The sequence below is a fragment of the Cuculus canorus genome, chromosome 4 (assembly GCF_017976375.1).
Source record: "Cuculus canorus isolate bCucCan1 chromosome 4, bCucCan1.pri, whole genome shotgun sequence".
Classification (NCBI taxonomy): Eukaryota; Metazoa; Chordata; class Aves; order Cuculiformes; family Cuculidae; genus Cuculus; species Cuculus canorus.
In genome coordinates, this window is record NC_071404.1 from 48,689,991 (window position 1) to 48,717,276 (window position 27,286).

The 27,286-nt window shown below is 40.4% G+C and overlaps 1 protein-coding gene across 2 annotated transcripts in view; it reads right to left on the reverse strand.

Moving 5' to 3' along the window:
* GPRIN3 (GPRIN family member 3) overlaps nt 1-21,744 on the reverse strand; it is a 95,966-nt gene extending 74,222 nt beyond the window's left edge. For both annotated transcript variants that reach the window (XM_054065913.1, XM_054065912.1), the window contains exons 1-2: nt 21,634-21,744; nt 21,363-21,522 (exon numbers count right to left, since the gene is read on the reverse strand). The gene's annotated coding sequence lies outside the window, so the exon portion shown is untranslated. The remainder of the gene's footprint in view (nt 1-21,362; nt 21,523-21,633) is intronic.
* Nucleotides 21,745-27,286: the final 5,542 nt, after the last annotated feature.

A 27,286-nucleotide genomic window follows, 5' to 3' on the forward strand; every position in this document is an offset into this window, starting at 1 on the left:
ACAAAAATCTCTCTATATGAGACTTAAAACCGGCAGTGCCTGGAATAACAATGCATAGTTGCTTTCTGATTACCAATACACATGCTTGTGGTGTAAGGAAAAAGACTATAGCAGATGCAGCTCTATACAACCAGAGAGCAGTAGACGTGAAAATGTATGACTGTGCTTTGAGTTAGAAGCTGTAAGCACAAATGGAAATAAGGTTTTGACCCAAAGGGTCTATGTGCAGTAAAAGTTGCGAGTCTTCACACACTGTAACTGCTCAAAGTAGACAGACCCATTGGTTAGTTCCTCTCTTCCTGAGTACCACGTTTCTTTCATTTCTTTGTGCTTGAATAGCAGCACATCTTGTCCAAATTAAATGAACAGTGTAAACCACAAACAAGCAGCATCATGATCTTAGTTCACACTTCAGCTTGCACATAAACAGTCTTTCCACCTTAACAAGCTGCCACTCACAAGAAAGCCAGCGCAATAACAAATTAATGATCTCTGCTTGGTTTTCATTCCAGATCTATTGTGCCTTGAGAAATATTACATCTAAAAATACTCTGAGTTAAGATCTCCTATGTGCTTCAGGTACAGTGTTCTAGAAACAATGTACAATATTTCACACATTAAAGAACAGCAGTGGCCTTGGTGAAGAACAGTTTGCTCATTTATTTTTATACATGCTCCTAGCCTAGCTAACCAGCCAAGGTGACTTTGGGGGAAAATGCTGCTCAAGTACAGCTGACATAATCTGGGCCCACAACTTCTCATGCATGACAAAAGTTGTTTGCATATTCATTATCTTTTGACGAGCACTGAGTGGTCAAGGGAAATGTACTTTCCCCTTCCGTGTATATCTCAATTTGCTCAGCCTTCTGTAAATCTCCTGTGCTCTGTATCAGTATAGGTATAGTTTAGTCCATTTACTGTATGATTCTTCTCCCCAGATTGCTGTTTTTAACTGTAAACAAAATATTTGGGGAGACAGCCCACTGGGGAGTTTGCTGGGGGAAAATATGTAATTGATTACTGTGTAATTAGGACTAGTCCCTGGGACTTTTCTAGGAGATAAAATGAGTTGCTTGCTCACTGGGTGAAGTGGTAGAGGTGCCATCTGTGGTCAGAAATAAATCAAGAAATTCTGGCATCACTATCTGTCCTCACTTGAGGTTGAAAGCCTGCAGCTCTTCTGTCCTCATGAAGTAGATGTGTCTTTTAAGAAGGTGAAAGTTGATGCAATTAACAATCAACCCTTAAAAGTGAGACGGAAGCTTCAGAAAAGAAGAGATGGGACTCACCAGATCAGCAAAACACTGCAAGCAAATTTGACACTGGAGAGGTCATGTTGCTGCAAGCTGGATGTGCTTGGCCTGACAGCTTTCCTATAGTAACTCAAGAAGCAGCCTGGCTCTTAGCTGTCTGTAGCAACAATCCTGTGACGCTCTCTCAGGGTTACTGTTACAGGACAGCAATGCCACTTAGTGGCTTCATGAAAGCAGTTTTCTCATGAAAAAAAAAATGCCTCAGAGAGAGCAAGGGACTCGACTGAATAGCAGCTCACTGCTGAATCTTGTGCATACGGTTACTTGTTTAAAAAGTAAAACAAAAATCCCAGCATGGTGCAAAATAAGAATCGGACACCACTCACATTTTCCTTCTTTTTCATTTTTCAGCTCTTCCATAAGGCATAACTCCCAGTGGGACACGGCCCATCCCCATGAGAGTGCCCAGAGCAGACAGCACAAAGCCTATGTACCCCAAGAGACTAAAGAGTGAGGCAAGGCTTTGAAGACAAAGGCCCACCTTGCCTTAAGAAGGAGCTTCATCATAACGATGGAATTAGAAAAATTAACCACAATTAAGCAGGAAAAACACTTTCAGAAGACAACCAAAGGCTGTCTGACTTTTGCCATTTGCTGACCATGTTCATTCCTGTATTTAGCAAGTTGCTGTGCCATCTGGAGGAATTTGATATGCATTTTCCCTGTCTCTCCAAAGAGCGTCTGTCTCCATTGTCTGGCAAAGCTGTGCAAAGCACCCACTGACAAAGCAGTGAGCTCTGCTTGTGGGCCAAAAGCACTTCTGTGAACCCTGTGTCCAGTGGCCCTACTCCAACACAGCAGCAAAGCACAGCACTGAGTATGTATACACTAAATGTGTTTAAAATGTACTGCCTTAACAATTTGAATGTGCCAATTGTGGTTTTCTTTACTAGTGCAGTTTACATCCACATTTGATTTACAGAAAAAGAGCATATCCTTACAAAAAAAACCTCAAAACTAAAACCCAAGCAGCTGCTGTCAGAGAAACCTGTTACTAGATGAAACAAGGGCTTAATCTCTTTGTTTTTGCTTTGACACATACGGCATAACGAAGTGAAGCACTGTAATTTCCAGCTATCAGCGACTATAGGCAGAGAGAGGCTTCATGGTTTTCATTGTCGTGTAATTACAGAGCATGCTAATGCTAATTAATATGAAGTAGAAAGCTGTGACCTGCAAACAGGGTCACTGGATACGTGGCTGGTGAATGTTGCTAATGACTGAAAATGGTTATTTAATCTTTAAAAATGTTAAATTGCTGTAAAATCTTCCCTTCATTCCTTTCCTGCTCAACAGCACCTCAGGTTTCATCTACCCTCTGATCTGGCCTGCTCAGCCAGACATCCTCAGCTCTGTCCTCCCTGGTCTGCCTGTCCTGGTCCACGTCTATTTCCTCTAACCAACAACCATCCAAAGTTGATGGTCTGCACCCGTGTGTTCCCTTCACATCGCCAGAGTAATGCTGTGCCCTTCACCCCGCCTTTAAACATTCTAATGCCTAAGTGATTATGACTAGCAGAGAGGTGAACCATAAAGGAAGACAAAACATGAAGTCTGTCCTATTTTCCATAAGGAAAATGCAGGAATTCCCCAGGTTGTCACTAATTTGAAGTCATCAGATGACACAGCCTACTTCCTTTACAACTTCTCTCCAGTTTTGATGCCCTCTGCTCCTGTTTTTCTCCCCACTGACCTGCAGGGTACTGCTATGTGGCTCTGAGAGACAAAGATGGTCTCTTCTGGCAGGAGATGACTGTTACCAAGTGACTACCAGAGTGAAAACAAACAAAGCAACCCACCAAAAAAAGAGGAGTGCAAATGAGGCATTATTGCTACAAGACGTAATCCATTAGCATAATTTCATTCTGTGCTTTTAAATCAGCATGTGTTCAGGAGGCCACTGGGTAAGCTCTACTCTGCTTTCTGAGAAGTCATCAAAGGATACAGCTGCAATTTCTAGCTGACGAAGAGTTAAGGACAGTTGGTGGAGGTAAAATAAAGAAGAATTTAAAGCAGCATCTGTCACTTGAAATGGTCTTTACTGAAAGTTTAAGTGGGCTTTACTGGATGATTTAAACCTTCTCAACTTCTGGTGTTGAAAATATTTGCTTTGTTCTTAGAGTCTGAAATGCTGAAAATGGAAGCACCGTGGTAACAGAAAAACTGTCCTCACACATCTTTTCAGCTGGTTTAAGTGATGACCTTTCGATACAGCGTCTTCAAAAGTTAAATATCAAGGGGAATATTATTAAACAGGTTTGAATTTCACAAGAAAAACTAACAATAGCAGCTCAAAGGATTTACTTGTCTGTTCTCCTGTGGTGAAACAGTTTAGAAACCACAGCTTCGTTGTAGACATGGGAAGATCCCATATAAGCAGAGTCCTTTCTTTCCTGACATGAACTCCTGAAACTTCAGTGGAGTTATGCTGATCTGCATCAACAGAGAACCACCTGTGGTATTTTTGTTTAACAAATAGTAAGCATTCCTGTTATAGAAACAAATACACAACCCAATGCGAGTTGACTAGTTCAGGTGTTTTTTGCCAACATTCACTTCTGCTTACTAAACAACAAAAAAAAAAATCTAGAGTGAAGGATACTGACAAAACTCCTCAGAGATTATACCCGGTTTGATATTTATGGAAGAAAGAAACAGCTTTACTTTTGCTCCCTTGTTGCCTATCTGGAGTTTTTAGTCTAACTTTCATTATATCACTGTCAGGCAGCTTCACAGACTGCTCTTTTCCGATGCTTCACTCTTTGGTTAGCAGGTTCACAGCAAATCTAGAAAGCTCTTCCATGTCACACTTTCAAAAATAAAGAGGATCTTTCTGATCCAGAATGAGTTTACCTTTTCTTGGTTATCCAGAAGTTAATGTCAGGGTCAGGCTTGCACCTGGAGGGCAGACAGCCCCACTGTGCCCGAGTGCTCTAGGCACTGGGTTGAGACCTGTTTCTGTCATTAACTTGTTGAGAAACTCTTAAAGAAGCCACATACCTTCTATCTTTTTATCCATGTCCTGAGCATGTAGGGGCATACAACACATTAGGTGGAAATGAACTTTCACTGTGTTTTCTTTTTTTCTGGGACTTCACCACTGTACTTAGAATGAATGATCCTTTTTTTTTAATTTATTAAATTTTTTTTTTTTAATAATGAACAGCACAAATCCTGTCCTCTCAAACTGCCCAGTTTCCCCATCTCAACCTCCACAGGAGAACAGAAATAATTATTTCAGGGAATGAATAGTGACCTTAGAAACACTGCTTAAGTATGAAAGCTCTACATATTTCGCTCTAATCCTGTAGTGTCCGAGACTTGCAGAATAAAGCAGAGCACGTTTTAAGGTATAAAGAATTAGATCAGGCAAGTATTCCAACCAGCAGGGCAGATAGTCTATATGCGTTCAGCTGAACTTAACCCTGAAAAGATGATACAGCTCCTCTGACTGCAGCTATTTCTGCCTTCCTCAGGCCAATCACAGTTGTGCTTATTCACTAGAGTAGACTAGGAAAGCAGGTCCAGTCAGAGCCTGGTAAGAAATAGCACAAGTGACTTGAAAGTCAAATTAGTAGAAAAGGAAAATATATATATACGTATTTTGATGTGTGATATATTTATCAAAATGAACCATTGTTCTGTGAAAGAATACATAGAACACAGGGATGGTACGCAGGGAAACAAGAAGTTAAAATGTGGCTGAGTAATTGGTTCCCTTCTAAAGAAGGGAACAGAAGAGAGAAAAAGTCAAGCCTCAAGCCCTGAAATATAAAATTTGTGCCCAAAGACATGGTAATTATTGGACTGGTAACCAGGATTACAACATGAGATGCAACCAGTGCTATTTTCATTGGCCAGCTGCGAACTTGCTGGATATCTACAAGCATATATACAGAACTACACACAAGTAAAAGGAGCAAGGCAGGAAGAGGGCTTGTGCCTCAGGTCTGGAGTTTTCTTGCAGAAGCCCAGCTCCAACACATCTGATACAGCCTTCCTGAAGAATCACACTGTTTTTTCTTCCCTCTGTGTTGGATATCCACATGTTTTCTTATCTTACAGGAACATAGGAAAGTAAATTACTCACCTAGGATACGAAAAGCAGTGCAGCACTTGTTCAGATAATAACACCTAGGCCAGGATGCCTGTGTGGGTAGCAGATGTCCTTAAGGCTGGTGAGCTAGACGGATACTGCAGTGGGGGGGTGGGAGGAAGAGGGAGGGTTTGCAGATGTCTAGATAGGAAGCAGGTGGTGATACAATTTAAGACAGCTGGTTATCAGCAGGGAGCAGTATATCCTTTCTTTTTTCTTTTTTTTTTTCCTCCTCTCTGCCCTGTTCTGAAGCTCAGAGCTGAGCTTGCAAGGCCATTCCTGCCGTGTCTCAAGGGAGCAAGGACCAACTGAGCTCCACCCCAGCTCTGCATCCAGCAGTGTACGGTCCCAAGCAGCAGCTCCTGCTTTCCTGAGTCAGAGGAGAATCCAAGGAAATTGCTACTCTTTTCAGTTGTTGGTTTTCTAGAAAGGAAGTTTCTAAAGTAACTGCCTCTGGAATTTCTTCCTTACCTGAGCGCCTTGCAGACAAATTAATAACCAAGGCAAGATTAGGTTGAAGATACTGTGCTAAATGGCCTGCTACTTCATTTGTGAAACTGTGTTGAGCAATTTTCCATCTACCATAGTATTCATTGCCTACCTGCAAATACTTTTTGAGAGCAGTTTGTGCTACTGCATACTTCTACAAGGTATTAAAGGACCTGGTTTAATAGCAGTTTGTAAGAATTCTCCTGGTTTTCCTCCGTAAATTCTACTAATTCTAGTCCAGACTTTGATTAGTGTTGGTTAGGGCTTTCAAAGCAGTGCTCCAAGTAGGGTGTCATTTCTGCACTCTGCAGTTAGGTCTGTCTGACAGTTCACACTATACATTTGCTAAGTGACTCAAAGAATGAACTCTTTTACATTCCCTAATGTTTTTACATTCACAAGTCAAGCCCAGGAATCCTTCCCACCTTGTGTTGCCATTGCAATGATCTCCATATCCCATCCCATACAAGGACCGTCACATGTTATCTTTGCTTATTCTTTTTTAGATTACTATTATTACTTTTTAATATTATTATTGTTATTATTAGGTTGGCATGTAGAAGCCCAAATGGAGATAAGGGCTCCAACATGCTGAGTGCTGTATAAACATGCAAGACATCATTGACCTTGAGGGATTTCAGGCTGAACAGGCAGTGGAGGTAATAGGTGGAGCAAGTAGCAGTGAAAAAGGCATTATTCAATGCAATGAAAAGGATTGCCAGTAAAGCCAGAAGAGTGACCAAGACTCTCAGATCCCTGTCTATAACTCCGTCCCCTTGGTCAAAGATGTCCTTAAGGCTGGTGAGGACATCCTCTTTGGATGTCCTTTGGCTGATATGAAAGAGTCTTTCCTGCTTTGTGACTTGTCTTATGGAAGAAAATCACAGGAAGGAATTACCACAGCAACAAAGTGAAAATTACAGAACAAGACTGTCCCTCGAGAGAAAACTGGGCAACTGCATGATGTAAATTGCATGTCCTTGCCTGGAACATCTGTTTTCATGTCCTGATCTCTCCAGGGAACTTTAGGATTCTTATATTGCTATCTCAACTGTCTTCACGCACTGGATTGTGGCCCTGTGTTAGGGGCATACTCATGTTTCCTCTTACACAGGTCTGGCTTATGAATCATATAACATGGCCAGAGTATAATTCAGACACATGCACTCCCTGGCATTGCCCAGTTGCTGCTCCAAAACCCCTTCCCTCTATGCACCGTAGCTGAACACTAACCACGTGCAGTAACAACATGAAAAATATAAATAGGCCAGAACATACTCCCACGAACAAGAACAGACACAAGTTCCCTGACACAAGTTCTCAGCTGAAGCAATCCAACTTTCACCGTAAAGAGTACATATCTTTAAGGATGGTCACCTTGTAGCTGTTCTTTTACCATGTGCTCCTTCTATATTCATGTAATTAATCTGTTTGGTGGAGAAAAAATTGGCATGACATGTAGCTCCCTTGCAGACAGATGGGAACAGCGACGCTCCCCTGTCATGAACATCTCTGCACACAGAGAGCCGGATCACTGCCCCAAATAGGACTTTCTAAAGAGGTGGATTATAAGCTAAAACTAACACAAAATATCCCATCAATTAGAAGTGATCTAAAGAGAAAAAGGTGGAAAGCAACAAGACAATATAAACAAAATAATTTGTTTAAGAAATTGCTAGTGTGGCTGGAAATATGTGCCTCTGCTCAAATCTGAGACTTTCCTATGGCCTTGGTGCAGTTGCAGATATGGAGGCAGAACTTTTTCTTTCCAAAATTGCAGAGTGCTTCACCTGAGACATCCGTGTGCGATAGATTACCCTCCCATCAGAAACAGGAACATGAGCATAGTGAGAGGTGAAGATCTGCAAATATATGCTTATTTCTTTAGTATATTATAGCTATGTAGGGTCTGATCTTAGGTTTTCTCAATACCAGTCCTTTTCTTTTAACCCTGGCTTTATTCTTCCACTTCCAAGAGGAATACCAACACTAGGGGTAAGAACCCCTCACTCCTACATTTCCTTTCCTGTATATATGTCCATATATATATTTCTACTTCTGTGCACAAAAATCTTTTTATGACATATATGTAAGCAGGGAAATTGGAAGACAGGCACTGAGTCTTTAAGAGTGCATTTTAACAAGCATGAAATGTAGCCATAAACTCTTTCTGGGAAGCTAGATTACCCGCTCCTTTGAACATGTAAGTAGTTTTGTTCACACATCTTTTAAAAACTATGCACTTTCCTTAGAGGAACTTGTCATTACTACCGGCAGTCACTACCCTTAAACATCTATGGCTTGCTGAAGTCTGGCTACTACCGGATAACGCTGAATCTTTTTATGAGTTGTGTGTCTGGTAATGTTCACACTGATGGTTAAACCTGTAGAATGAATAGGTGAATATAACTAAAAATAGTATTAGTGAGAGTGTAGCATGCAACATTTTTTGGCGGCAGTTGCATTTATCTTATGAGGTTAACTACAGCAGCACAGCAGTTTCAACATGAATGGTGGAAAACATATAAACATATTCTGGAATATACCTGTCTGTGGAGGGAAACAGTTTGTCACAATCTTAGCAATAAAATCTTTCCTTCCAGGAACCAACTCAGTTCTGGTTTTCTTTTATGACAAGAGCTGCCAGCAACTACACGTTAGAGCTCAGGGCTGAATTTGGCTAAAAAAAAAACATACCAAGAAGATGAGAGAACTGCTATTTTTTTAAAATTTGAAAACTTTCAGAAAGATCACCAGAGATATCAAAACAATGTGTGGAATTCCCAACAATTTATACTTGGAATGTATACAGATAACCCAGTCTCTCAATCTAAATTCTGCAACACAGAAGATGAACTGTACTGTGGGTTTGCTATAGCTGCTTGTTTTCTCGAACTGCCTTTCAAACACCACCTTTTTTAAAGACACAGAACTCATATTTAGCCATTATAATTAAAGACATGAAGGGTGAAATTCAAGAAAGGCTTTGGAAGCTAGCACTGCATCAAAAATGGATGTGATTTCACTCTGCAGTGGGGAGTGGAGAAGAAATCCTGGCTGACTTAGCAACACTGAACAATTAGCACTTACTTTTAATCAAACCTGTTGATGAGTTTGTGTTGCATCTGTGCTCTTTGGAAAGTATCTTCCAAGTCTTACTGAGTGCTGTAGTGCTTCACAGCCTGCCCTCAAAGTTCATCAGCACGTGTCCTAACGTGGAACAGCTGAACAACACTCCTCTTGCAAGTGGCATTTTCCTCCTAACACTGCAGGTGTCACTGTAAAATAGAAAATCTGCATGTAACATTCTCTTCTGTTGGCTTTGCAGAGGGCTGTGTAAATTAGGGTTTACCTGAAAGTATTTGTCCTCTGATGATAAATTGGAAGGTATCTGCTGTTCTAAAACTGCTTGAATTGTATTTGGAGGTTATGGTTCTCCCAAGAAGAACAAATTGTTGATGTTATAAAGGGAAACTTTCCCCTCTCCTGTGTTGTTAGAATTTGTGAGAGAAAGGCATAGCATTCCTGGTGTCCTAAGCCAAGGTGTCAAGGATAGTGGAGTACAAGGATAGCGGCGTGATGACAGTTCAGAGATGTAAAAAAGCAATTTGTTTCTCTCTCCATGGGGAGTTGTATCTCTCAGGGATGCCTGAGTAATTTTGTGCAGAAGGATGTTCAAATGCTTTAATTAGGGTGGGTATATCCAGTCCACTAAGTTATTAGGACACTGTGATAGGGTAAATCCATAGCAGGCTCCTGTCTACTAAATGTGAGAAGTATCTTAACCTCACTGTGGCACAGATCCATAAGACAAGGAAATTGTCTCGTATCTCAAAGGTTCATTGTGAGGATAAATGTATGAAAGAATGTGACTTTCTTTGATATTTTAGTTATGAGAGTCAGATCAGACGCCAAGTGAGATTCACCTCTGACTCAGGAACATCAGTTTTAACTGTCCTCATAGCAGAGGTGCTCCAGCCCTCTGATCATCTTTGTAGTCCTCCTCTGGACCCATTCCAACAGTTCCACATCCTTTTTATTTTGGGAACTCCAGAAATGGACACAATCCTCCAGGTGGGATCTCATGAGAGCAGAGCAGAGAGGGAATTTCACATCTTCTCCATATTCAGCAATTCTCTAGTGGGATAACTCACTAAAATTGCAAAGTGTTAGGTAGTAACACTTGCAGCATCTTTAAATACGGAGAATTTCCTCTCTCTTTTTATTTTTCCATCTTTCTGTAAGCTCAGGGAAGTTCTAGGAATCCACTCAAGCAATTCTGATTAAACATTCAATGACAGGGAAAGTAGAGTGGCCTAATTTTCAAACGTGCTGAGTGTCCCTGGATTCCTGTAGAGAAGGTAAGCTGGCTATGGGCATCTACCTAGATGAAAAGTAATGTAAAATTGCTGACCCATAAATAGAGTGGTGTGCTTGCGGTAGGGAAAACAGCTAGCACAGAATACTGCACAGAGAGCTTTTCCCTTTGATTAAGTTACATCACTTCACCACATTGAGATCTCTGGAAAGAAATCTAAATGCTACAGTCAAGGCTACCTTAGCTGCAGAGTATACTCCTAAAACAAAGAATGGATTGCAGTTAGGTTCCAGGCACATTTGAGCTCCTCAAAATGACTGCTTCTCTTTCAGACATTTAAAATTTTATCAGATAATTTCCAAGCTATCTGTTTCATTCTGAGTGTGTGCCTGTCATTTTTTTTATATAGTGATTATTGTCTGAGAGCCAAGTCTTTAAACAAGACGGAAACCTCAAAATCATTAATTATTAATTTCATGGACTTTTTGCACTGTGAGCTGCTGAACCAAGTCTGACCTTCTAGCAAGCAGAAGATGATACCAGGGATCTCTGCTAGCTCCCGAGACACAGCACAAGAGCCCAGCTTTTGCTGGTTGACATGTCACATGGGTCTAAACAGGTCTAAAGAGAGACATAATGTGGGGAAGACATACTACAGGATAACAGGCACCTACGCTGTGGTGTTTTCACATACCAGTAGATGGTGATCTTGTCATTAACAGTCAGCCCTTACACAGGTACCTACAAAGGCACCTTCTTTGCCTGGTGCTTTGGTAGAAGAGTGAACCAGGCTCACTGTGCACCATCCTTGGCTCAGCTTCTCACATCCTGGTAGCGCAGAGTAGAGGCAGGAGGTCTCTCTACCAACACGAAGGTTCGTGCCCTAGCACTATGCACCTGGAAACCCTACCCATTTGACACCACCACCAGTTGAAATGATCAGTGTAGTGAGAATGAAAGGTTTCAGGATGCTTGCCCAAGAAGGTTTTAAAGAAGTTGCAGCCTGTCAGGTGTTCCCAGTGTGTTTTCACTGCAGTACTTGAGACTCTACTAGCTCTGTGGCCAAGTCATCTCTTCACAGCTCCAATGTCTGTCTTCCCACCAATGTGTAGTTGACACAATCTGGTAACCAATAATGATTTTATTAATTTTGTGATTGACCTTAATGGAAAGTTGGTCAGCCAGACCTAAGTGAAACAGGATAACTCTATTTGGCACTTTCAAAAGATTGACGTAGAGTGGTAGGTTTGATATAGGGAGACATGAGCTATAATGGGCATATGATAGCACAGGTTTCTTTTATTCTTCCACATTTCTTTTACTCTAGCTACAGTAAGGTCTTCTTGCCTAACTTACGCATTGCCAGATCAAGCTGAGCTAATGCTTCTGACTGAGCAATTAAGGTCTAAGAGAATTCCCTCTTGCTCTTCCTAATGCATTTCATTTCTTCTCAGACAGCAGTGCGTTTGCATATTGTATGGCAGTTTCACATCATAGACCAGGAATGCAGCCAAAACAGCAGTGTTTAAACATTTCAGTCAAGATTTTAAAGCGCTTGGGTGGGGAATTTTGCTTATTTACAGCATTCTGTGAACAGTTGAAGAACAAGAAAAGCAATTTTAAAATAAAAATTCATGCCCTGCACCCACAGTCAGCTTGAGGTGCAAGTCAGGGCGAACTGGGTAATGAATGCAGGAAGAGAGGATAAAGTACTACCACAATACTCTTTGATATGTGTATACGCACACTTTCCGGTAGTCAATTAGAGATTGGATCCTCTGAGAAATGGTGCTGTAAAAAGAACATCATTAATATCAGCTGCTTTCCTGCTGTCTGAGGATACTCACAGCATTTCAAACTGATTTTTTTTTTTATTGTCCAACCTTATCTTATCTCTAAAGTAAACACACTTAGATGATAGACTCTTTGTTTCCAGTTCCTAGTAAGGAGCATCCACTTGGTAACAACTCTCAAAGGAAATAGAAGACGTGATGGTGAACTCATGATGATTGAAAAACTAGGAATAGCAGTGGGATAGACTAGACTGGAAAGGCCAGGCTTTGCTCTCTGGTGCTTACACGTTTTGTTGATAGTGCTTCAGAGTGCTCAGCCCATAGAGATGCTGCTAACATCTTAACAAAAATTAATCATAGAATATGCCTTTGAAATTGCTCAAAGACACACTTGTGACACATTTTTTCAAGTAAGTGTAGTTAAGCTTGAAGTTTAGGATTACAAAACTATTTCTGTGAGGCATTTTGAAGTTTTCTTAATTGTATGACAGCTGGATAAATTTAGAACTGAGTAAATACACCTTTGGTGGAAGATATTTTAAAAAGCTTCTCAGCCTCTTTCAAGAATGATGCAAGAATCTCCAGAAAAAGTGATATTTTCAAAGGACATAAACCACCTTTTACGTTGTGCAAGTATATTAGAGACATATGTTGGTATTAGTATTCATATACTAGAGTATGGTAGACCAGATCAGGTAAGATATCCTGAAATGAGTAGACCCTAGCTGTCTAAGAATCAGCACCCATTTAAATGTCTTTATTTAGGAAACCCCAAAAGGCTATATGCCAGAATATCAACATGCTTTCCAGTTCTCAGGTTGGGCAGTAGTTATTCATAACTATTTAACTCCCTAAGAGCTTCTGCAGCCTTAGCTCTGACCACGTTCCAGTAAATCCAGACCACTGGATTTCTATCACTGAACTGCTCAGCACTCAGTACATCAAAGATGCCAAGATGCTAGGTTAGGGGAGTAATTTCACTCACTACTCACTTGTTAGATGCTGTGGTATAATAGATTTATTAGGCCCTGTGAATGACAAAATAGGCTTGAATTTTGCAAAAGAGAACGGCTGGCAAATGGAGCAGCAGGCAATGGACAATACATCTGGTAAAACAGGTAGGTTGTGTGGTGGCCTGACATTCGTATCAACTAAGTGGCACCTGGGGTAAGCTCCATGTGTCGCAAATGGACAAGTCCCTGCTTCTGATGGTACACGTGGCTTTGTCAAGGTCCAATCAACACATACTAATTGACTTAGTCCTCACCTCACCAAGAGGTGTTGAAAGGTTTTCGAAATTGATACCTGAAAACACTTTAGGTTGGGGAATTAAAAATGACCACTTTACCTGATGGATGGGTCAACGGGCACAGACCTTCCTTCCTCCACCGAGAAGAAATGTCGTGGTAAGAATTGTGCCTCTGACTGTCAGATATTTCCCCGGGAAAATAGCTACTAACTCGACTCTTTACTGTTACTTACTTTCTATCCAATTGTTAACTGGTCATAAGTATTTAAGCGCTAACACAGCAGTGAATTTATCAAGGCAATTCTGAATTTGTTTTAATCCGTCACTGGAATTAACCTACTTACTGCCTCCACCGTTGCAAAATTGTCTCTCTGACTGGCTTTGCTGCAAGTGGCTGCTGGCCATCCCATTTGGTGACCACACGTATTAACCCTGTGAGTACCAGTCTCTGAGAAGCCTCTCAGATAACCGGATTCTGACTTGTGGCAAAATCACATATAAGCACTCGCGCATAATCCTTTAGTCAGAAACCATCAGCCAAGTCTGAGGTTTTTAATTTTGTGACTCTACGGAAAGGTCCCCTTAATCACCTGTCAGAATCTCACTTGTTTAACAATACAGGTGCATGTGAGGGTAATGACAGGGTTTGCACAGGATTCAGAGAAAACATGCCTGTGAACCTGCAGGAAGAGGCAATGTGCAGCCAAAGTGTATTGCTCTGATATTTAAATCATGTATCTATGTAGGACAAAAGTTCTCATCTCTCCTGATATTTCACATGATTCTATCGCTGTGACAAGGAACATGGAAAACTACTGTTGCTGGTTTTACACACTTCAAAGAAAATGGTTGCGCTAGGCAGATTTTTACCTTTGGCTTGTCCTGGGCTAGTGTTCTAGGTTAACAGGCAGGTTCTCAGAGAACAAAAAAAATCCAGCATATTTTATTATAATTCTTGTGCAGGGATCCCTTCCCTACTAGTGTGGATAAAGCAAGCCACTTCAGACACTGTAGACATCTAATATAATCTTCTGTTCCCTTTACTCCTTGACAAATCAACAGATTATTTGAATTTGTTTTATTTTTGATAATGTGCCATTCCTAGATACTATAGTAGAAAATAAGCCTGTGAAGTGGCAACGGTTTTTAGAGATTGCTTTTTAGTTCAGTGCAATTATAACTACATTATTATTTTCCTTACTTAGGTGGGCACTGAGGAGCCCAGATGGATAGATATTAAAATAATTTATTAGCTTGTCTTTTTTTGACTTACAGCATTAGAAGTCAGTCATAACATTTTTGTGTTACTGTGCTGAAGAACTGAACATAAAACTGAATGCTAAATATGAGTATATATGCTACACAATTCCTTCCAGGTCACAAACATCAAAATTAATTATTTTCACCATACATTTGATGCTTTCAATGTCCTGAAATGACAGCCCTGTTTCCTAACCATTTTTTTTTTGAGCAAGCAAATAAATTCCAGGTTATAAAGAAAGTAGCTTTTTTGTATTCCTGAATTAGTTTTGACCCCTACAATTCAACAAGATTTTATATACTCTCCAATGGGTCGCCAGGATATTTATGTAGTCAGAGAAACTTTATTATCCATTTCCATCTCAGCTCCTGTTCTAACAGGAGGTAGCAAAAAAATCCGTGAAAGGAATATGCAAAATCCAGAAATGATTGATGACAGCCATTCTTATGTACTTATATTAGAATTATTTTTTGATAGCATCGGGTGGGTTTGAAAGCAAGAGAAAGACAGAAGGAGAAAGAGAACAGAGCATTTTTTTTGAGAGCTCTGAGGTGACTTACATCTTTTTGTGAAGAGGAGAGGAAAATTCGTGCTTCTCTTTCTGGTAGTCTCAATGGGTCCTCACCCTTTTGGAAAACCTGTATCTATAAAAACGTCAGTAAGTAGCTGCTCCTGTTTAATCTGAAACAGCCAAGACTTCAGAACTGCACTCTGCTATGAACACTTGCAAAGATGTGGAGAGAGATGCAAAACTCAACAAAGGTCTTCTTTGCTATTAGCACTCAGGATAAAACCTTCTGCTATCTGGGGAAACACCTATGGCTGCTTCTTAAATACAGATCAACCCTCTGAATCTTAATGAATTGTATGGTCATCCAACTAACATCTGATTCCTCTAACTGCTTTTGAGTGAATTTCCTAAATATATTCTTTCTGTGGACTGGAGACTTTGTTATCCTTGGTATGGCAAAATGCTGCTAACTCCACACCTGATCCTGCAAAATGCTTAAATGCATGCTTAAACTTAGGTGCACATGTGCTTCGTGGCAGAGCAGCCAATGGTCAGCAGTTTTCAAGTCTATTACCTGGACGGAAAGTGTTTTGAAATATTCCATGCAGAAAACAAAATTGTTTAAGGCAGACCAACACAAATATTTTATTTTGCTTTCTTGGGAAGGAAGGAAACAGTGTGGAAACATAGTAAAATTTAAGCAGGCTTGACTCAAGAGCTACCTTACAGCTGTGAGCCTGTTTTCTGCGTTAACAGTGCTTACAAACAACCTGCTAAAAGAAGAGTGGCTGGTGCAAAGAATTGGAGAAGATTTAACTCAGCTGTTTTCCTCACATTTCACTAATACAATACTGAATTCGCACTGACTGGGAAAGATCAACAAGAATGACAACAAGGGTAAAATACGAACTGAAGAGGAACTATGTCACCCTGACAGGGAGAGTAATTACTCTATGGGACACGCATCAGATACATATCTTGGTTTCTGTACAGCCTGTCTTTGTGCTCAGTAGGTGATGAATCACCACTGTCCCTGGTAGCCAACTGACACTGGAAGACAAAGGTGATTGCCTGGTCCTGAGCTCTCTGGATGTGTTCCATGGAAATAAAGACATACTCCAGCTGATGTTTTACTCTAAGACCACAACACAGTTTAGAAAACTTAATTAATTTATGCCAATCTGGCTAGAATCTCCGCACCTCTGGGAGATGCAGGAGTACTGCAAGGCATGAAGCAGAACCAATGTTCCTATTCCTTGCTGGCACAACAATCTTAGGACCCATATTCAGGTAATAAAGTACCCTGCACTATGATCTTCTCTTTCTCTATATAAGATTCAGCTCACAGCCCTTAAAAAGCAGGAAACTGTAAGAATAGTAGAAAAGGAGAAATTACAGACACATAGGTTTTTTTTTCCACCTTATAGAGGCTGTGAAAATGGTACCCTTTACAATGACATTGGATATTTATTTCAGAAGTGCTCAGAAATGTGAATCTTTCCTCAGAATCTGTATAAGAAAATAAACAAACAAATCTGATATACAAGGAAATATGCAAGGATAAACATTACGGAAGAAGAATGTGAACTAGATTACAGAGAAATATTACTAGGATGTTATTTAGGAATGTACAGTCTACTGCGGCAAAACAACTTCATTGAATTAGAAGGACATTTTTTTTTTTTCATGTCACTTTGTGTAGAGATATATAATTTTGTCCAGCTTCATCATGGGAAGTAATTCCTCTCCCATTCATATACACAGGCATGTACCAACAGAATATCATATTAATCTCTGCCTCTCTTTCCTCCCAGGGTAGAATTATTGATTGTGAGCTTTTCTTTTGATGTTTTTTTTTAAAATGAAAAAGAGGTTGCCTTACTCATTTCATTAGAAAAGTACATGTATTTACCTTCCTTGTTTGGTATCCCTGTTTTAAAACCACCTCATTAAAGATTTTATCTTACATCCTCCTACGGTAGGCAGAGGTGAGGCGCCAGTTTGAAGACCTTAATATTAAACACAGAGTGGCAGACAGCGTTTAGTAGTAAGGGCTGTAGCTTCCCTAAATAAATTATAATAATATTTCTGCTATTCTAATATGAATAAGAAACCATTTCTAATGCACTAATAATATTTAATGAAGGACTATAACTACAAAAGAATTCAGAAGCTTTAGTACTGCCTAAAGGCCCACTGTAAAGTTGAAAAGTTAACTCTTCATTCTCCTGCATGTTTGCCACATGCTTTCTGGAGGTATGTAAAGTTTCTGCAGATCAGGGTTTTCACTGGTGAAATCCCAGTGTAATAAGGACTCTGAAGTGCAGAGTAGTGAGGTGCCCTGAATTCAAAACTAGAAGTTTCATTTTCATCTCCTTAGTCTCTGGTGTACAAACTGGCACGTAAGCTTTATATTAAGGCAGTATGATGATCCTCCTGTGACACCTTACTCTTCCGGCTGCCAGAAGCTCAAATTCACCTCCTTCCCCTTCTTGAGGAAGTTTCACTGTGCATACTTCCCTACTGCATCCTATAGCAGAATTGTCTTAACTTCTCTTGGTGTTGCATTTTGTATATAGTAATTAAACAGAAAGACTTACCATGTTCATTACTTATTCAGGCATTAGGCAGGATGTAGGAATTACATAGTGACAGAAATCTAAAGTGCCATTAATGAATGCTTCTTGGTAATTCTGCATCGACAAGGAATTCGATTGCACAATACGTCTTTCTGATCCACCTCAACAACGCAGCAGCCAGTTGGCTACAGTCTTTCTTGCTCTCCCCAACAGATTAAAAATAAAATAATAATTAAAAAATCAGTGCTATTCAACATCTTCAGAAGTTGCTGAAAATCTGGAAGTTTCAGCACCTGAGGTACCATATTGGACACAACAATTTACATTTTCAATAATTCCCCTCTGAAAATACTGAGTTTTCATCCTATGCTAAATTGGCACAGCTTCAGTTGGTTTTATCACTTAAACGTTGCTGTTATCAAAAAAAAGCTTTGTTAAAAATATGTGTTAGCACAACTGCATTAAAAAAAATAGAAAGAGAAATGATTTCTCCTTGAAGTGAATGCTTCCTGCGAACTTGAGGATTTGATCATTTTTGCTATAATTAATCTAGTGCAGATATAGAAGCTCTAAATCATAGTGCTTCTTCATGCTTTCTTTCCATTAAATGAAAGAGAATAGCTATTGACCTTTTGCCAGAGGCTAAAATAAATTGATATGTTCAGCCCACTGTTTATATGTAGGAGAGAAAAGGAATGCCCTATAAAATGTGCTCGCTTGCAAGCCCGTCCATTTGAAGACTGTTGTTAACTTATGCTTTTATATGCTTTAAATGTTTATCCAAAGCCCCTACAGTGATAGGACTTTTTCACTAAATTTATTAAAGTTTGGAGCCAGCTCTAATGATGACACCAACAAAATAATATCCATCTTCTGGATTTGGAGTCTCAGATTTGGAGCCTGTTCCTGGGAGTAGGTGAAAGAATTAGGATGCAATCTGTCAGCTGGATGGTCCAACACCTCCAGGTCACCTGGAGGAAATCCAAACTATGGGAACCTGAGAAACACACCAGACACAGGTGCAAACTGCAAGTAGGAATGGCACCCATGCATGTGTCCTCTTTCAACGGAAAGGACAGCCTGAAGGAGAGACTTGGGGTGCAGAAGGCAGCTTATGGCCCTGTGGATTAGTCCTTGATTTAGACACCAGAGGACCCAAGACCTGGTAGCTTAGTTACAGGGAACAATTTTATTCCTGGTTTGTTTTTTTCCTCTAAATATCTGTGCTAGACATGGCCATGACTGAAATACGTGTGCTTTTATAAGGAATAGCATAACTGTTTTTCTGCAATAACAAAGAGCATAGCTCTGTTGGGCCAGCAGCTGATTTGCATGTAATCTGTAAGTTAGACACAAACTTTTGAGACAAAACTATCTCTTTCCTCCTACCCACGTTTGGGGATATGAGAAAACGTCAGGGGGTATGGATCAAATTTTGCAAAAGATGGTGGTGGGTTTTGGTAGTGTGGAAAATTAGCAGTTTATGCCAAATTATTTATCTATTTCAACATTAGCTTAAATTATAAATGCACTTTCAGCAATATCTATGGAGGCTGGGTAGGGCTCATAGGAAGTCTCTCACAGCATCTTTGATCCCCAACAAAGAAATTACTACAAGGTTGGTGACTCCTGACAGGAAAGTTCACGTCAGAAAGTATGCAAAATTCATTGCGCAGAGCCCTGGGGGCTCTTTAAGATACATGAAAAATCAGGAGATGGGAATAGGAATCTGATGTCTTAGGTTTACAATTTGTTCTTGCTTTTCAGATCTTAGGATTTTGCTAAGTATATAACCATACGCTGTTAGTCTCTATATATACCATCTATATTTGTACATCTAAAATGAAAATATGTATGGAAAAGATATATTCCAAAAGAAAGAACAGAAGGGAAATAAATAGGCCAAGAAATCTATTCACTGTAGGCAAACATTCACTTTCAATTTTTAAAAGGTTGTTGATTGCTCAGAAGGAAATCTAGACACATACCGATATCACTAAACAATAACCTCCCTCAGGTACCAGAAATTAACAAAAATTCTGCACCACAATTCGAATAAGAGGCATCTCAAATACTCATCTAAACTAAGACCCAAGTGTCTCAAAACAGTTTTTACTCAGTCCGCATGTTCATTACATGTTTGTATCTGATGACTACAGACTTACTCTCCTACTTTCACAAGCTGTGTGGAGCTCCTGTTTCTAAACCCAAATGAGATGTAATCCTTTCCATATTGTCTACCAGAATTATCAGCTAAATCATGGAATATTACTCTTAAAAGATATATCTGTGGAATTTTACTGAAGGCTCTGCTTCTGGGCATCAACATGTGGGCCAGCTGTAGTTAATATCTATCTATGGTCAGCAGTAAAATAAATTTGGCAGGCAGTGAAAGAAATTCATACCAGTTCTGAAGAGCTGACAGACACAATATGACTCATTTCATAATAATTAAGAAGCATTTTCCCCAAAACACCTCTCCCTGTAAATCACTGGGAAAAGCTGTGGCAATCTGTGGTTCTGACTCATGGATAAAAGTGTGAGAGCAGGTGCTGTAATGGCCGGTATTATCACTCAGAAGGGTGAATTACTATTTGATGTTCTCATTCTGTACGTCTCAAAACATCTTTAGAAAGGGTGGAGAGTAATTTTCTGTCATTCCCTAGCAGACTGCTAATGGACCACGATTAGCTTGAATTCATTTATCTGAGTTAATAATCACATGACACTAGAGAAAGAAACATGATTTAGAATATACATTTTTTGTTCGAGATGGATAACTCCACATTTGTTGGTAATGATGGAGATATAATAATGGCAGAACAAAACAAATAAGAATTAAAAAAACTATGCACTAGTATTTACAGATATCAGCAAGAAAGGCAGATTGGTATAAAACAGCCAACTATGCTGTCCATTCTCACAAGCCATTTTAAAGACAGATTTTCATTCCTACTTCTCACTGAGATACATCTATAGACCAAATGGTATTTCTTTTTATAAAACAAAATTATGTGTGGCTGGTTGCCATTTCTCTGGATTTTTCAGTTTTCTGTTATTCCATTGCATAGCCTTAGTCCTGAGCCAGGTGCGGTGTCAATCCACATTCATTAGTTGCCTCCAGAGCTTTATTTAATGCCATTTGTCTTCTTTTCCCCTCCTTTCTCTTTGCTCCCTGATAAACTATGTGAGCTAAATCCTGCTTCCAGCGCTAGTTTTGTATCTCTGCAGTTGCCCACTGGAGAGACAACTGAAAATTTGTTTGCAATTGTGGCAATCTGCCCTCCCTGCCCCACTTGTCGGGGGTTGATTATGAAAAATACTGCAAACCCCTAAGTGCAAGAGCAATAAGCACCACTCATTAGAGTATAGAGATTTTCATGGGCATCTTTCCCTGCAGGTCAAAATCCCCTGTGGCTTCCTTGCCTTTACTTTTTTTCTGTTTTCCAGTAGTGATCTGGTGCTGTGAGTGTTGTGGACACACTAGGAAGCTACTTTTAAGATAGAATGCTCAGCTGAGGAGCAGTTTAACAGTATGTAAGCTTTTTCATTGACACAGGACATTATGCTGGTCAAAACACATGGCATTTTAATCATTAATTGCCTGACCACGCCAGCAGCTTTCAAGGTTATATTGGGTCTTGCTCAAATGTTAGAGCAGCTATTCCGCTGCTGAATTTACATCTTTGCCACAATTTAATTATTGGGAACCTCTGTAAAGGGCTACAACAGGAGACAAAGTTGTAAACTTACCAGAGTCCGGTCACTGAGATCATTGCATGAGGTAAGAAACTACTGCTTGCAGTACTTAATTTTCTCGTCAGGCTCAGCAGCAAATTTCCATGAGACTTCAGCTGTATCTTGCTGGTGTCCTTACAATGTCTTCTCCTGATCTGGGACTTGGGTGTTAAACCTGTAAAACCATAAAAAATAACATCCCAAAGCCCGTCAGCTTCATCACGCTTAGTACCAAAAGTAGATTTGATGCTAAATCTAAATAACACGCACAGTCTTGCCAACTTACTGGCAACATGTTGTATCAATATTTTGTGCATGGTAAGGATCTTGTGAGTTTTGTGTGCATGTAATTTCTTTCCTGCTTTCTGACTGAATCAAAGCACAAGGTGGTTTAATAACAAACAATACCGGTATTACCTGAATTGTAATTTAGCTTTTAAAGCCTCCAACACTGAGGTGTGACGTACAAGCTCGCAGTTTTTGTCAGTGAACAAATTTCACTTGTGGGTCATGCAAGTTCCTCTCCCCATTGACACTACGTCAGTAACAGCTTGGGATTATCTGGAGGGCCTGGACACTGATGGCAGTTTGCTGAACACAGAGGCTTCAGCAGATGGCTCTGAAATGAAGCAGAAGTAAGAGTTGCAAGTTTGCTTTGGGTGCATTTGAATTAAATTGCCTGACAAAAAGCTTCCTGACAAAAGCCAGTTTTCTCTCTGGATTCTACAGAAAGAAATACACTACGTAGGGACCTAGGAGAGAGAAAAACAGTAAGGCAGGACTTCATTAGGAGATACTGCTGTCTCAAGAATGTGTCCTCAAGACACCGCCTCAAGACAGTCATCTTAAAGGGATGTAAAAAGCTCTTTCTGTGTAAAGTATCTGGTCATCTGGGATATTACCAACCTGATGCTTCTGCACTGGCAGTACTCTGTGGTGGATGTGGCATGCTACACTGACAGTTAACAGCAACTGATTAACATTGTGCATAGTTAATAACAGCAGTGTGTGCAGGGTTATAGATACATATTTTTCAAATGCAAGATTTCAGGGGAAAGCCAGGAGAAGTTCTTAGTCTGACTCACAGTCACTACTGTTAGATTTTCAGGAAATTGCTGCTGCATTTCACATTCTATGTAATTTTATATAAGTATTAGCAAAATGTGACTCAGTATTAGATATACTTTTTACCCATGTGTTTGTCTTTTTGCTGGATACTGTGACCTAACAAAAAAAAAAAAATCCCAAAGATAAACATCCACTGCCCTGATAAAACAAACCCTGAGGATTTGAAAACACCTTGAGTTGTACGAGCTGATAACTTGTAAAGATTCAGCTGTTTTGGGTTTGAGTTTCTCAGGGGTCTCATTCCAGCTAGTGCTATTTTAGCACAGGCCTCTGGTTCACTCCTGTTGGGGTCTTCCATCAAGCTTGTAACCCTGTGAATTAGGTCAGAAAAACTGAACCTCATCGAACTTGGAAACTAGGTTTTAAGCTGTTTATAAAGAGCATTGATAAAGGGTGACAAAAATCTTTGTCTTTGAAAGTCTTTGAAATCTTCCTATTTTCTTTCTCACAGCAGTTATAAAAAGTAATAAAAGGAATCCAAGTAAGTGCTCACAGTCTGCTTCTCTGCTTTAGCTGCTCAGCATCATTGAATCATTTTGGAGCTCTGACGTGCTGTTGCTATTTGAATGAACACTCCCATTACCACCCAAGCTCATAGAAATGGCAGAGATTTCTCTAGTGAAATCTCTGCATTAGAAGTGACACGAAAGCAGTCAAAGAGTCTGCCAGGGTCACTCCCTTCAGGATATGGTTTTCATTGTTAAAGGTGTCTCAGAGGAAACAATCTCCTTCCTTCCTGTCCAACTCCAGTAGACCATAGCATTTCTGAAACTCCTTGAGAGAACAAAATCATGGCATGCTTTCTCATAGGAGCTGCTCCTAGTCCATGCTTTATCCACACTGCTGAGGGAACCTTCTGTGGTAATACAGACCCATCCTTGCTTTTGCTTAAGTCAGAACATTCCTGTTACGTTGAATATTACATTGAAGCATTTCTGTCAGTTCACAACCTCATGCTTTACCAGAAACCTCAGAAATACTGACCCAACAAGGGTGAGTGGTGTCTCACAGGCTCGGCATGAGACTTTCCTCACTATAAAAAAACTCCATTGTGTGGATATATTGTAGACTGATTAAATGGTGGTCTTTACACAGGACTTAAATTTCACTGTGGATTTCCATCTTAAGCATTTACAATGGTTGTCCTAAATAAATTAATCATAGAATCATAGAATCATAGAATAGTTAGGGTTGGACGGGACCTTAAAGATCATTTAGTCCCAGCCCCTCTGCCATGGGCAGGGACATCCCACTAGACCAGACTGCCCAAGACTCCATCCAACCTGGCCTCGAACACCTCCAGGGATGGGCAGCCACAACTTCCCTGGGCAACCTGTGCTAGTGCCTCACCACTCTCATAGTGAAGAAATTCCTCCTTATATCTAGTCTAAATCTGCCCCTCTCCAGATTATACCTACTGCCCCCAGTCCTATCACTTCATGCCTTTGTGGACAGTCCCTCCCCAGCTTTCTTGTAGGTCCCCCTTTCAGGTACTGGAAGGTTGCTTAATAGTTACTTTGAACACAGAGCTCTGTGGTCAGTGATGTAGCTGTCTCAAAAGTTGAAAAATAACCTAAAATTGTCACCACGAGGTGAAAACTATCAGATTTATTATCAGGTCATGGGATACAATGTTAATGGCAACTATGATAGTCCCTTCCTTATTCAGTGTTTTAGAGATATTAGCTGGTTTTGGCTGTTCTCTGTTCTTTATTTCACAAATCATACATATTTATTTGTTTTCTCACTTGGTAGCAGGATTTTCAGTACCCCACAGTACTACATATTATCTTTTAGTGACAGAAGTTTTCATTCATACAGAAGATTTCCAGTATAACAGCAAATATAACACCACCTAGTAACAGTATAGGAAAACCGCTCCAGCCTGGCAAAAGAACGCTGCAGCAGATCATCCATGTGATACTCCATATTTCTGCAACTGAGGAAATTCATCACTGTGACAGACATACCTGAGAGAAGATCTATAATTTTTCTTTCAGTCATGTATCTGTGGAGCAGCATTCATAGCATCACAGTATCATAGAATAGTTTGGGTTGGAAGGGACCTTTAAAGGTCATCTAGTCCAACCCCTTTGCAATGAGCTGGGACATCTTCAGCTAGATCAGGTTGCTCAGAGCCCCATCCAACCTGACCTTGAATGTTTCCAGGGATGGGGCATCTACCACCTCTCTGTGGTGGGCAAATTATTCCACTGTTTCACCACACTCATCGTAAAAAAATTCTTTGTTATATCAGGTCTAAACCTGATACCCTCTTTTACCCCTCATCCTATCACTGCTGCTAAAGCTTCTATCCTCATCTTTCTTATAAGCTTGACCAGAAGGTCTTCACTCATCCATGCTGATCTCTTGCCTTCCTTTTCTGATTTCTTAAACATAGGGATTGAGAGCTCTTGCATTCTATGGAGAATGTCCTTAGATCCAGAGACTTGCCAGCTCTGTTCTGCTCCCTTGTCCCTGAGGGCAGCTTCCCAGGGAGTCCCATTGACTAACTGCTTGAACAGCTGGAAGCTGGCTTTCCTAAAATTCAGGGTCCTGACTTTGCTCTTCACTTGTCCCATAGCCTCAGGACTATGAACTCCACCTGTACATTATCATTGCAGCCCAGGCTGCCTCCAATCTTAATGTCTCTGATTAACTTACTTGTGTTGATGATCATCAGGTTCAGTATCGCATCCCCTGTGGGAGCACTGTCTATTACCCGGCCTAAGAAGTTATCCTCAGTGCATTCCAGGAGTCTCCTGAATTGCCTGCAGCTTGCTGTGCTGGTTTTTCAGCAGATGTCAGAGTGGTTGAAGTCTCCCAGGAGGATGAGAGCCTGCAAATGTGTTTCATCCTGTAGCTGGAGTAAGAAGCCTTCTTCAACTTGTTGCCCTTGATTGGGTGGCCTGTAGTAAACCAAAAACACAAGGTTCCCCTTGTTGCCTTGATCTCTAATACTTACCCATAAGCTTTCAACCTGCTCATGGCTATTCTTCAGAGACAGCTTTCTTGATACAGTGGGCAACACCTCTGCCCCCTCTTCCTCTCCTGTCCCTTCTGAACAGCTTGTTGACATTGATAGCAGTACTCCAGTACATCCACCAAGTTCCAGTAATGGTAACCAGGTCATAGAATTTAGCAGCATGGTGTCTTCCTGCTCTTCCTCTTTGGTACATTTGCTGCCTGCATTGGTGTAGAGGCACTTCACCTTTTTAGAGGAACACATTTTAATTACTTTGGGGTAAAACTTCCTTTACACCTTTCCACAAGCACAAAACTAAGAGGCCAGACAATAAAGATGATAAAAGGGGATGAGTGAAAACTGATAAAATGAAACACTTTCCTGTGCTACACGTGGCTGCAGAGCAGATGTTTGCCCTACACCAGGACCTTCCAGAAAAGGCTGAGAACATACAAGTTTCAGCAATAGCCACATTCATACTGGGCAAGTGATAAGAGCCTTTGGTTTCTGTCTGCAACAGATCTCTGACTAATAGAGAACAGGATGAGAACTAGGACACCGTGTTTGTTTGCTGCCAGAATTTCTAATGGGGCTTTATTGTAAAAAACAAAAAAATAAAAATCTCAAGAACTTGCAGGCAGTATGGATGGTCCAGGAGGGTAATTCCTCTGACTTCAGTTGTTTTTCAGAGCAAATTGTCTTATGGCTTTTCTAATAGACTGCTGTTTAGCACACAAAATCCATGCAGAATCCTGCATGCCACTTCTGTGCAAGTGCTGGCCCCAGCTGTATTTCGGTAGCCTTGCACATTTAGTGAAGACATCTGCATTATTACCTTGTGCAACGAGTGCAAGTCTTCTGTATCATTCAGGGTGATGGTGCCTTCTAAGCACATATGCTCTTTAGGGTTGAACAGTGTGTTCGTAAAGTAACTATGGTTTTACTGATTTTTTTTTAAAGATATTGATTTCACATGGTAAAAATATATAACTTTTTCAATGTTTAAAACATGCATATAGCAGAAGTTTCACATCCTCTCCTCCTTGTATATAAGTGTGTGTGGTTCTTTAGAGCCCAGAAAAGGCCAGATCCTGCTTGGATTTTTTTCAGTTATTTAAAACGCAGTTTCTTCTGCTCACCCTGTTTTCATGGAGTGCATTCGTGCTGTTCTTTGCCTACAAAGGAAAAAATTATTGCATTATATTTGAACTGGCCATGCAACTTTCAGCCAAACTGAAATATTTCTGCCACTAAGGCTTGTCAGAATTGCCATGTTTTAGTAAAGGCTCAGAAAATACCTGACTGAGAAGGGCTTTCCTGCCTTCAATGGAAAATTTGATGGTTTCTACACCTGAACATATCCAGACTCTGCTGGGCACATCGGTTCCAACCTTACAGCTGTCCCCAAAGCCCCAGGTGGGCTCTGAGCTGCAGACATAAGACGTGTCTTGCTAACACACATGCTGCTCTACTCAGTGACATCCAGGCCAACCCTTAAGCACCACAAATCCCCATGGGTGTTACAGCCATGTGGGACTGATAGGCACCTTTCACCTGATGGCGGCTTCACTAAAAAAAACTCTGATGTCATTTCTCCTTTCTCTATTCAGGGTGTTTCTAGAGATAAGGTTTTTGCAGAAAAAAAGGAAGGGTACCTGTGTCCATATTGGACAGATTGTATACGAAAATACAAGTATTGACAGGGCTGCAGCTGAAACTTTCAAACAAGTCCTCCCAGATGGAGCACTTAGTTCTTGCTTTCCTTAGAATCCCAGAAAAAAGACATGGGCATGCTCAGCTCGTACAAAATATCAGTTCAGGCAGAGCTGACTGGGCAGCAATCAGG